General features: G+C 47.5%; 1 pseudogene; it reads left to right on the top strand.

Moving 5' to 3' along the window:
• The first annotated feature begins 4,572 nt into the window (after window positions 1-4,572).
• Window positions 4,573-5,264, top strand: LOC103588930 (annotated as a pseudogene).
• Window positions 5,265-12,992: the final 7,728 nt, after the last annotated feature.

The raw sequence follows: 12,992 nt of genomic DNA, 5'->3' as shown, positions 1-12,992 counted from the left end.
GGTTTTAGCAGGCTGGCACCCCTTTAGCGCATTTCTCAATTGTTTACCTTCCCCGGGGTCTGGCTTGGTGGCCTTTGAACCAGCTATTTCCTGAAACCGGTGGGGGCTATTAATGTTTAGTGTGCTCGGGCATGACCTTTGTCACGGCCCCTGATAAGCTGCGTTGCTTATGCATTGTTACAAGACTGCGTACATTAAGGTTATACTTTTTTACAATTCTACTACTTATATTCTATGTCCCCCCTACATTTCAATTTATTTCCAACACAGCCATGCTCCCACAACATCCACATCTAGCCCAGCAATGACCACCAGGCTGCTCCCAGACATACCCTGGGCTCCCAAACCAGGGGGGCCCCCAAGGGCCTCAGCCACTCTCCCCCAATGTCCGTATCCAGCCCAGCCACGACCTAGCTGCTGCCAGAAGCCTCCCAAGTTCCCCTACCAGAATGAGGGGGATGCTATGGGCATTGACCATGCCCTCCCTCCCTCCTTCCTCCTCTTTCCACCCTATCCCCCTCCCTTTCCCCCTCCCCCTTCCAACTGCTACACATCAATGTCTTAAAATGTAAAAAAATAGCAATTAAAAAAAAAAGGTAAGTACATGTACCATATGATACAGCCATTCCACGTCTAGCTATTTACCCATGAGAGATGAAATTATATCTTCAGACAGAGACTTATGCCCAAATGGTCATAGCAGCTTCATTTGCAATAGCTCAAAACTGTAAACAACCTGTGTTAATTAGCCTGCTTAGGCTGCCATAACAAAATATCACAGACTGGGAGGCTTAAACAATAGAAATTTATTTTCTCACAGTTCTGGAGGCTGGGAGTCCAAGATCAAGGTTCTGGCAGGGTTCTGGTTCTGGTGAGGGTCCTCTTCCTGGCTTGCAGATGGCCACTTTGTCTTCACATGGCCTTTCCTCTGAGTGAGCTTGGGGAGGAATGAGGAGGGGGATAGAGAGGGATACCTTGACATTGTGCACGTTCCAGAACCTAAGCCTAAGAGACCTTGCAGCTTCCACCAGGGCCCTCTTGGTATGCTCCTGCAGCCATATATGACAGTGCCAGACTACGGAATGATGTCAGCTGAGAGGAAGAGCCCACAGCTAGCACCAAGGCCCCAGTCCTGTAAGTGAGGCCATCTTAGATCATCCTGCTCCAGTCAACCCACCCGATGATTACAAGCCATGAATGACTCCAGGCAAGACTGGCAGAACTGCCCAGGCAGGCTCAGCCCCAACTGCAAAATCATGAGCAAATAAATCGTTGTTGTTTTATGTGGCTACATTTCGGAGTGGCTCATTATGCAGTAATGGATAACTGCAACACTCACCTAAGGGCCAGCCATGTGTGAAATTTAAGGCAAGTTGCCATAAGCTCCTGAGAACCAGTTTCTAGTGTTTTCACTGCCTTGCTCCAAAATATTGGGCAAGTCACTTACCATCTGCACCTCAATTATTTTGTTCTTCAAACAGAAATGTCACCATGTATTTCGGAACAGTGTGCTGAAAAAAATTCTTTTTGTAGCATGTTTCTATATGTAGTTGAGTGGGAGTGAAAAGTTTGGCTACATATTTAGTAAGTGGGTCTATTTTGATAGCTTTGGCTAATAACGTTGCTTTCTTGAGGCTGTCCTTATATAGACAATGTCAGGCTGTTATTGTTTTATTAGCACACACTCTTCAGACTACTGGTTACTGCTTCTTCTCTCTGGCCCATTCCAGCTCCCCTTCTTCTCCCCTCCCCCTGCCCTTCCTGTCATCTTTGGAGCAGGAGACCTGGGATTGACGCTACAGCCTTGTATAGACTTTATCCTTTTCATTTAGAAAAACCTGTATCTTATTTCTATCTCTTGCTCCTAGCACAGTGCTCTACGTGTAGTAGGTGCTCAATATATGTTGAATGATGATGATACTATTAAACTGCCAATGCTCAGGTAGAAGGGCCCAAACAAGGTAAAAATTTAATTATTTTATTAGAGAGAGAAGCTGTCCTTTAAAAGATGCATCTTCTGAAGCCAGTGTCTAAAAAGTGTACAGCAAAGAACTTCGGGGGCAGATTCCTCTTTTGCAAAAATTGTTTGAGTTGGCTCTTAGGTTATGCAAAGTTAAATCAAGTGGTGGCCCATTATCCTGGAGGAATGAAGAAAATGCAGCAAATTTCATGGCTTGGTTTAATCCCTGAGATGTGGTTCACTTGGGGCGAGTTTGGAGAAATATGCATTGTGCACCAAGAACCCTACTTGAACGAATGGCTTCTAATACCCAGGCTATATCTCTCTTGGGGTTTAACATTATTTGGGGCCGACCCCATGACGCACTCGGGAGAGTGCAGCGCTGGGAGCGCAGTGACGCTCCCGCCGTGGGTTCGGATCCTATATAGGAATGGCCGGTGCGCTCACTGGCTGAGCGCGGTGCAGGCGACACCACCCCAAGGGTTGTGATCCCCTTACCAGTCACGAAAAAAGACCAAAAAAAAAAAAAAAAACCACATTATTTGATACTTCTGATGCCTGAGATGGTCACAACCAAGGCCAGCAGGCAAAAAGGGACATTAAAGCTCCCCAGGGGGCAACTTAGGTTGACAGCTAGGGGAGCTTGGAATGGCAATTTGGCTCAACACCAGCACTGAGGCCGTCATATTGGAAAGGCTGGTATGGACAGAATGTGTTGTGGCTGGAAGCCCTTCTTGCCTTGTCTCTTAGCACTTTGAGTGAGCTTTGGAAACAATAACTGCGTATGCGTGAAACACTCAGGTGGAACTTTAGAAGCCCAGGCCTGTAGAGGTGTGGTAAGACCACTGTAACATCCAGGGGCTAAAACTCTGGCCTAGTGTCACAGTGTGGGAAAGACAACGTCTTTCTCCATCTCTTACACCATGACTCATCTCTCTGATGACAAGTGTGGAGTGTCTGGGTACAAATCCCTGTTCTACCAATTACCACCTTATATGGTTGATTCAAGGAGTAAATGAAATATACATGTAACTTGCTTAGAACAATAGTTGGTACAGAGCCAAAGGTCAATAGATGTTGGCTATGCACTTTCACAGGTGTGGGCAAGGATGGCATAAGTCTGTGCAAAATGTCCTTTTTTTGGTTGTCGTCCCACGAGCAGCGATAGCAGATTCTCCAGCTCTCCCTCCAGGAGGTGCTTGCGGTGAATGAGGATTGGTGCTTTGTCACTACAGCCATCAACGGCACATTATTCTGCCTGTGACGGTGCTGTCACAGAGTGTTGTGTCCCAGGTGTGAGCTGTGTCACCATGTTTCTGGCAGCCTATCCTAAAGAACCAGCAACCAGGTACAGTGTAGGTGTCCTTGGCATCCAGGTGGTTCTCTTTGCCCCAGCTTCAAGGTGAGCACAGAGAAGTATGTGAAGGATTCAGGACTATCACCTGGGAGGTGGTCCCAGGCAGGAAAGACACCCAGTCTCACATGGCAAAACAGCTCAGACTATTTGATTGGACATTAAAAAGAAATTTGACCTTGCTTTGTATACCATAGCTGGAGTGAAGTGGCTCATATCAGTTACTTTTGAATTCTCTCTAGTTCCCCAAGCATGGTTCTCCAGGCGTGGCCACCGACCAGCAGCATCAGCATTACCTGGGCCCTGGTTAGAAATGCAAAATCTCAAGTCCCACCTCATTCCCTGAATTCGAAACTCTGGGGCCCAGCACTCTCTGTTGTAAGAAGCTCGGGGACATGCTGGTGCTTATGAAAGTTGAACTGCTGCTCAGTTACATCTCTGCCAAATGGTTGTTGGACCAACTTTTGCTTGACCTCTTGTGATGGGGAGCTCACTACCTATGAGCACTCCCCTTAAACACGTGTTGCTCAAATCAAATTCCTTGTCATTTCCTCTCATTGGTTCTAATTCTACCATATCATTGAGTCACTTTGGAGAGTTTCCAATGACCAAGTACCAGGTAACTTACTTTATTTCCATTAGATTTAGTTAAGATTTGGATACACATTCAATTGAGTTATTTGAATTCTGTATCCCTACTGATATATAATCTGTACAATTTATAAATCTTGAATAGTAGTGAAATTAAATACTTTAGGGTCCAGATTCTTTGTCGAATATCTATTGCCCAATGAAACATTTATGTATAGATAAAGAAAAATCTTATATTTAAAGAAAGCAAATCTTAGTGTGGAAGGAGGCATGGAACAACGGAAAGAACTCTGATCTAGTGGTAGCAGGACCTCAGTTCTGGTCCTAGATCCGCCATCACCTCTGTGCTCTTGGTCTAGTATTTGAGATTCTATGAGTATTACTGTGGGAGGCAACTTCTATATTAAGAAAACATTTTAACGAGGGGTCTGTGTTCATTAAAAACAATACATGATGTCTGTTAAGAAAATGTATAACAAAAGTGAGTGAGTTGATCTGGGAGTTGAATAGGGCTCCAAAGTGGCAAGTGAAGTCAGCACCTCAGTTGCTGGTCAGTGTTTGTTTTGTGCCCTGGTTTATCACACACACAAAAAGAGAAGAAATATCGCAATAAATGGTGATTCCTCTGCATTTTAGCACTGCTTTTTCCACCATAGTTGGCTTTTAGATGAGGATAACAGTGAAAGAGATAAAGAATGAAGCTGAGACCCCTCCCGTGGTTTCTATGCCCCTCTATGCAGTCACGTACCCTGTATTTGATGAGCTAGAATGAGTAAATCCATCTGTAGCTCAGACACTGAGAGCCTCTTTCACGAAGTCTAAAAAAGAAAATCAGTTCTCACACAAGATACCATCATGAAGATTTTAGAGAAAAACAGTAGAGAAGTTAACTTCACGGAATCCCTTCCTCATATGGCAGCTGATGATATAGAAGAGTATATGATTGAACGACCAGAGCCAGAATTCCAGGACCTAAATGAAAAGGCATGAGCACTTAAACTCTCAGTAAGATCCCAGATGAGATCAATGATACGGTAAGGTTTCTGCAGACAATCAAGGATATAGCTAGGGCAATAAACGTGCTTCTTATACAGTGAATAATGTCATCAAGAAATATCAGGACCAGAACCACAGGGCACTTGAGCACCAAAAGAATTTGCAAAGTACTCCAAAAGTTTCAGTGATACTCTGAAAACGTATTTTAAAGACAGAAAGACAATAAACGTGTTCATAAGTGCCAACTGGCTAATTCATTGAGCCCACTTAATTCTTCAGACCTTCAAAATTGGCCTGAAAGTTGTATTTGTTAAGAGATGCATTGGCAGTGAACTGCCTTTGTCTGTAGGTTTTAAAGCTTGACTATATAAATTATCAGTCCTTCCTGAAGGGATCTAATCCAGGATGTTGAATGGGATTATTGTCATCCTACACCATATTTTTGTAAGTGTAGCAGAATCATAATTTAACACGGAAAATTTCTGCATCATTTTTGCTATTATCATTCTTTGAAGAATTCTAAACCTAAAGAATTTATGCTTCAATGTGTCATTACATAACATTCCTTAAAAGAATTGTAAATATTGGTGTTTATTTCTGATATTTTAACTCGAAATTGATATGCTTCAAAATAATATATATGACAATATTTGGAGGCAAATGTTCAATAAATAGTTTACATCTGTTAAAAACAAAAAAGGAAATTTATAACAAAAAACACAGGCCTGTCCCTTTAATCATGATTTGTGTCTTGCTTTGGAAACTGGGTCCTGATTTTTTTTTTTCTTTGTAAATGAGCAATAGGTGGCTTGGCAGAAGAGAGAGAGCAGGTGTAGACAGAGCTAACATGGGCCTTGTAGAAATAACAGACTTGCTTTCCTGAAATAAGCTTCAGCCTTCAGCCAAATGACTTGTGTAGATTCCCATAAATAAAAAACCTCATGGTAAATATAGATTCATTAAAGGGCCTTAAAATAGGAGCTGGGCTGGGGCTGTAGGCTGGAGTACGGGATGTGATACAACTTTCCTTTGCTACTCTTTCCTTCTCTTTTCTTCACTTACCCATGAGCTTTTATCTGAAAAGCAGAGAACAGATGTGGCAGGGCTCTTTGATTACAAATAATTGATTTGGCTGACTTAGTCCAAAAAATATTTACTTTTTGAGTGATGGAAATCCAGGGTAGCTACAGATTTAAAGGAACAAATGGACAATTGAGTCTAGAGACTGTGTTGCCCTGATCTCCGCAGGGCACCTGGGTGGCTTTTTTTATGTAGTGCAGGCGTGGGATGGCCCAGCTCCAGCTGCCCTCTGTGTTTGTGTCTCAGCTCAAAATTCAAATTGTACCAGCCAGCCACACACACAAAAAAATAAATAAAATTCAAATTCCCCAGAAAGAGATTCTGATTGCCCTGCTTAGGTCCTGTGGTCGGGGGAGGGGTCCTGTGATTAACAGCCCCCCCCCCCCGAACAACATGGAATGGGGTGAGGCAGCTCCCCCAAAGTCTCTGTGTGGTAGGAGTGGGGTTTAGTGGCTGTTACCAGAAGTGGGAGGGCTGATGGGCAGACACCATGGTGCCCAAGGCTCTAGAATGTCTCAGGGATGGCTGCAAGTGACAGCTACATCACATGCTCTCTGGGCACAACTGGGTAATTTCAGGATCTTTAAGAGCCAGCTCGCCAGAAGGCTGACATCCAGTGGCTGGTTCATATCATAAATGGGGAAGTCAAGTTCTTCTTCTTTTTTTTTTTTTTTTTTTTTTTAAAGAAGACCAGTAAGGGGATCTCAACCCTTGGCTTGGTGTTGTCAGCACCACGCTCAGCCAGTGAGCAAACCGGCCATCCCTATATAGGATCCGCACCTGGGGCCTGGGTGTTGTCAGCACCACGCTCAGCCAGTGAGCAAACCGGCCATCCCTATATAGGATCCGCACCTGGGGCCTGGGTGTTGTCAGCACCACGCTCAGCCAGTGAGCAAACCGGCCATCCCTATATAGGATCCGCACCTGGGGCCTGGGTGTTGTCAGCACCACGCTCAGCCAGTGAGCAAACCGGCCATCCCTATATAGGATCCGCACCTGGGGCCTGGGTGTTGTCAGCACCACGCTCAGCCAGTGAGCAAACCGGCCATCCCTATATAGGATCCGCACCTGGGGCCTGGGTGTTGTCAGCACCACGCTCAGCCAGTGAGCAAACCGGCCATCCCTATATAGGATCCGCACCTGGGGCCTGGGTGTTGTCAGCACCACGCTCAGCCAGTGAGCAAACCGGCCATCCCTATATAGGATCCGCACCTGGGGCCTGGGTGTTGTCAGCACCACGCTCAGCCAGTGAGCAAACCGGCCATCCCTATATAGGATCCGAACCTGTGGCCTTGGTGTTATCAGCACCACACTCTCCCGAGTGAGCCACAGGCTGGCCCTTCAAGTTCTTCTTCTATGAGCCTTGTAAAGAGCTGGCATTCAATGACATTCAATGAATGAATGAATGAACGAGTGATGCAGCTCTCACATGGGCTAAGGGAGGACTTCGTTGTACATTAGCCTGAGTTGAATTAGTTTAGAAACTGTTTAATTATGAACCTTTTAGTTACAGATGATTGAAGCCCACCAGAGCTACCTTTAGCAAAAGATGGTCCTTGCTGGGATACTGTTTCCTGCAGGCAGGGACAGACGTGAACCAAATCCTGAATGCCAAGGAGACTCTGCCTTTTGTTTTTGTTCCTCTCTGAACCCCTGCTCCACTGCTTCTCCTGCTGCAGCCTGGCATTCTTTATTTTTCAGTCTACCTCATCAGAAAATAGCTCTCCATGCCGCCAAGATTTGTATCTCCTCTGTTCCAGGGCCCAGAGTGACGGAGACTGAGCTGCCTTCATTCCTGTTCCAAATACAGAGCAGAGACTGTAAGTGGCCCAGCTTGGGCCAGGGGTCTGCATTTGCCTCAATCATCCAAAATGGTCCCTGGGGAGGGGGACACCTCTGTTACCATGTGAATCTGGCTACAGGAAACAGTTCTGGAAAAGAAGGGAGATTTGGGCAGAAATCTAGTTTGTGTCCCCCACAGAAGCCAAATAATAACATAGTATTTACTTCCATTTGCAGAGTGCTTTAAAAATATTTGATATCCATGATTGCATTTGATTCCTGGCACAATCTTATGAGGTAGGCACATTGGGTATTAATATTCTTATGTCCATACCTACTTTATTTCACTCTGTTGTGGGGTCTATTTTTAAAATTTCTATATCTTCTGTTTGACTTCACATTTATTGATGGCAGAGATCATATCCTTTTTTTTTTTTTTTTTTTTTTTTTTTTTTTTTTTTTTTTGTCTTTTGTCTTTTTGCCGTGTCCGGCAACGGATCGCAACCCTCAGTGTTGCCCCCGTACCGGACCGGGGACCGGCAACGGGATTGCAAACCTCGGTGTTGCTCCCGCGCCTCGCTCAGCCAGTGAGCGGGAGCCGGTCTGTATGTGGGATCCGAACCCTCGGACGGGAGCGCCAGCCGCGCTTCCCAAGCGGCGCACTATCCAGTGCGCCACCGGGCCGGCCCCTGAGATCATATCCTTTTTATCATTGCATCTAGATCCCAGTACCTAGCTCTGGGCTCTGTACATGATGGGCATTTAGTTGATATTTATTAAACTGAATTCCTGTTTTCCAGATGAGAAAACTGAGGTCCAGAGTGTTGAGTGGCTTGTTTCAGGACACACAACTACAGGGTCAAGAACCTGATGACTTGCAACTCAGTTCTCTTTTCTCTATGTATCCAGTGGATGATTCTTAAAATAAGCCTTGGAGAGCTCCCAGTTATATGGTAGCTTACACTAGGTTCCCAGCTGAGAGAGGAGGTCTCCAACAACTCAGAAATATCATGCTTTCAGGCAGAGGAACCAGGGTCTGATGTGGGAAGCCTGAAGTCTGGTGACCTCCAGGAAAACAGTCCCAGCCCTCTAAGAAGGGTCCTTGCTGGAGGAGGTAGACGAGCCTCATCCAGCTCTCTCCCTTACAAAATGACCTGCGCAAGTCCCTTCACTTCTTTGTGTTTACCCTCCCAGGGTTGTGTGAGGGCTAAATGAGAAAATGTCGATCCTTATGTTACTATTATTCAAAGTGGGACAAGCAGGAACTGTGCTGGGCAAAGAAGAAGATGGCAAAGTCCCCTCCTCAAAGACCAGTGTTTGAGGGAGAAGTAAACAACACTGCCATGTGCTGAGGGCTCTCACTGTGGTTTGACCCTGCGGAGCCCAGAGAAAAAGCGTGCCCCGTATCTTCAGGATAGTCAGGGCAGGTTCCCCAGAGTGCAGAACTTCAGAGCTGGGTCTTAAAGGACAGGGAGGAGCTCACCAGGCGGAAGAGGCTGTGTTTGCAGGAAGTGGTGAGAATATGACAGGTGACTGTGAGGACATAGACTCACGAAAGGGCTGAGGGTGATAGCACTACAGTCAGATACTGTCAGACTCTCTATATTTATGCTGTAGAGGCCACACTTGACAGTCTGATTTCAGGGGCAACAACCAGAAGGCTCTTTGAAATTGCAAGCTGTCAAGATTCCTTCCCTGGCTTTTCTTTTTCTTTTTTTAAAAAATATTACCAGTATGTATATTGTTACAAATTGTACTTATTCTTTATGCCCCTTGTCCAATCTCTCCCCATCCCCCTCTCCCTCCCCACCCCCAACACTGATAACCCTAGATTTCTTCTGTCCTTCTGAAAGAGTAATGGTTACTCTGTTGATTTGTTGCCTAGATGATCTGTCCAATGCTGAGAGGTGTGATCAGGCCTCCCAATATTATCGTAGATTAGATACTACTTCTGTCACTCTGGAATGGGCTTTGTGGAGAGAGACATCCTCTTCTTTTCTTTGGTCTCTGCTGGTGACTGCCCTTGTGTCAATGCACTCCAGTGGCTGACAGACCATGCATGTGGTGGTTATGACATCTAGCTACTTTTGCAGCAGCCTTGATTACTGTGGTGGCTGTGGTGGGCCACCCACATGGAGGTGATGGTTTTGGCATGCTCCTTGGCGCTAGTGATGTGCCTAGTTGGGGGGTCTGGTCCCTGGTTCCATGTCCCAGGCCCCAGGGCAGGGCCCTGAGGCACTGGCGGTGTACACAGCTGTGGGCAGGGATCCAGTCCTCAGCTCCATACTCGGGTCCCCTGGCAGGCCTGAGGCACTGGTGGTGTGTGTGGGCCAGAACTAACTTTTTATCCTTTGCTTACTTCTAAAACAGGGGAACTTCCTGTGGGAACCAGTACTTGAGCTGTGTTGTTGAGCTAAATTGGTGCTTTGCTGCTTTGCTGCTATTTCCCTAGGGAAGATTTTTGTGCAGCTCAGGGCTTAATGGTTGACCTTATTGGTACTTCCGGCTCTCCAGAGACCCAGTGCACCTGCCTTGTGTAGAAACTCTGATCTGGGCCTGAATCTTTTCATCAAACTGCACCCCATGCAATTCTGCATTCCCGACCAGTCTCCTCTGAGTGGCCCTGCACTGATGGGGGTGGTGGATTGGCTGTCCTTGCTGTGTCCCACTGTTCTCCTGGTTGGCCTGTCTCCCCCACTGCCCATGCTCCAAACACTTCCCATGGGACAGGCCCTGTGCTGGTCCCTTGCTATGACTCACTGACCTCTGAATGGCTCCCCTTTTTGAGCTGTTCTGGCTCCTTGCTCCTGTGTGGGTCCACAGGAACCCTATTAGTGCTCTTGGTGGCCTGGGGGCCACCAAGGCCCTCTTCTCCCCTGCTTCCTCCAAGCAACTCCATCTGAAGGGCACAGCTGCAGCTTCTGCGGACTCCTGCTCCACGTGCTCAGCAGCTCCAGCCTTAAAGTGGCCGTGGCCCAAAATGCTCTGAGCAGTTTTTTCTTTCCTTCATCATGGTTTCTCCACCTTCGTGCACTCTGTAGGTCTCTCGTCCTCTTCCCCTGAGCTCCAGTGGCCCCAACTTGGCTGTCGTTACATTTTTATAGTTGTAAATTGGTTGATTTGTGGGACAGAGTGACGCTGGGGACTGTCTGTTCTCCCATCTTCCCTTCCCCCGTTTTCTAGTAGCATCTGGTCCTCTGTTCATCTCTGTTTCTTCAGAGGAGACTTTGAGAAACGGTCTGGTGCTGTCCTCTGCACCATGGAAGGTGTGGACTGGCATCCCCATGTTACAGATGAGCTTGCTACTGTGGGTGACACAAGCTGCGGCTGGTCACTGGGGACATAGAGCCCAAGACTGCTTCTCCTAGAGTTCTCCTTGTTCTACTCTGTCAGGCTGCTTCTTTTCTTTGGTCCCCTTTAAGCTTCAGGTCCCCATTTCAGATAATACTTGAAGTATTATTTATTGACACTTCAAGTCCTTCCTTGGCAGCAGGTTATAAGGAGAGAAGCTGAGGCAGGGAAGAAACAAACAGTGGGGGAGGGGAGGGCTGAACACCTCACGGAAAAGAAGAGAAACTTCCTTGACTGTTGGATGATCCAGCATCTGGAGCAATTCTACCCTTGTCCAAACCACGGACTTCAGGAGCTCTGAGAACCAGGACCACTATTTTCATAGCAAGCAACTGGGAGGAACCCAGGTGTTTAATTTTGAGGGATTATCAGGATAAATTGCTATTATTTTACTTTCCTCTTTCCTTCTCACGTACCCCTGTTAGTGATCTGGCGTCACAGCCGCAGAAGAGAGTTTAGCAGCAGGGATAGAGGAGTGGGCAGGGGAGGGGGAATGTGGTGGGGCGAGGAAGGGAGAGGAGCGGGACAGCGCAGGGACCCAGCCGCAGCTCCAGAGCAACACGACTCCTTCAGCCTGTGTGTGAGGAGCTGACAGAAGGGTCACTGTTTGAACAACTGGAGTGACAGCAGGCAGGTGTGCTGTCTGTGGGTTATTAATAGGCACTAGAATATATACTTACAACGGGTGACTTAAATTAAGGGCAGAACAGTCACACCTAGCCACATCCAAGCCCTCCCCACAAAAGACACCTGCCATGTGTCCAGTGGGCGCTCTGAACCCGGCTCACCCAGTGTGGCGGGCAGGCGACCCTAGGTAGTAGGAGCAAGACCTTTGCTGCTTGCTCGAGCTGGTGTTGCAGCTCTGCTCCTGGGGCGTGTGCAGCCGAACACAGTGCACTATTCCTAAAAGGGAGGGAGGGAGGGTGGAGGAGAGAGAATACGAATCATCAGGCTGCTCACATCAAAACCCAAGCTCAGGCCGACCCCTCCGAGGCTGTCCATTCTCCCACTTCCAGCCTCACGTCTGAACGGGGAAATTGTTTCATTCAACGGTGAGAGAGGAAGTCTATCCTAACTACATTCCGGAGGGGCAGCAGTGGAGCAAGAGAATGTAGCCCTGTGCAAGCAGTGGACAGAAGCGGACTTGCAGCCCCACAGGACGGCGTGCAGCGTGCAGCGTGCAGCGTGCTGGGTCCTGGATCCAGGCAAGCCTCGGACCCTCTGCGCTCTTCGGGGCCCGCAGAGGTCCTCAGCCCGTCCCCCTGCCGGCAGTGGAGGGGCTGGGCCTGGAGTTGGGGAGGCGGAAGGGGAAGGGGCGAGCATGCCCGGGCGTGGCTGGCGTGGGGTTATCATAAAGGGGCGTGGGGCGATCTGCCTCCGCCATCCGTGTTGAGGCCCGAAACGCAGCCTCTCTAGTAGGGGGAATTTTTCGTGAAGATAATCCAGGGTGGAAGTCTTCCTGTGTATAAACTGGGGACCCTTATCCGAGAGAGCTGAGTCCGGATTCTGCTCCAGCACACACCACTCCTGTGACTTCGTGACTCTACACCCCAGTTTTTAGGCGAGGGGGTTATTCAAAGTACCTAGTGCATAGGTTTTGGATGCAGGTTTAATGGGAAGGGCATGGGAAGTGCTGGGCACGGGCCTGACACACTGGCTGAGTTGCCCCAGAAAGGTTCTTTTTGCTGTATTCCCTCCAACCCCAGCATGTCCTTTCACAGAGAAAGCCACTGGACACCAGGAGACCCTGTGACAAAGCCTGGCTTGTTTAACACAAAACCAACACTCTCAGAGAAAATGGGTTCTAAGTGGAAAAAGCTTGGGACTCAGAAGCAGGTAGAGTGATTGGGTCTTGTGCTTCTGCTGTTTATTACTGCG

This window comes from Galeopterus variegatus, unplaced genomic scaffold (genome assembly GCF_000696425.1).
Source record: "Galeopterus variegatus unplaced genomic scaffold, G_variegatus-3.0.2 Scaffold627, whole genome shotgun sequence".
In the NCBI taxonomy this organism is placed as follows: domain Eukaryota; kingdom Metazoa; phylum Chordata; class Mammalia; order Dermoptera; family Cynocephalidae; genus Galeopterus; species Galeopterus variegatus.
This window is presented reverse-complemented; position numbering and strand designations above follow the sequence as displayed.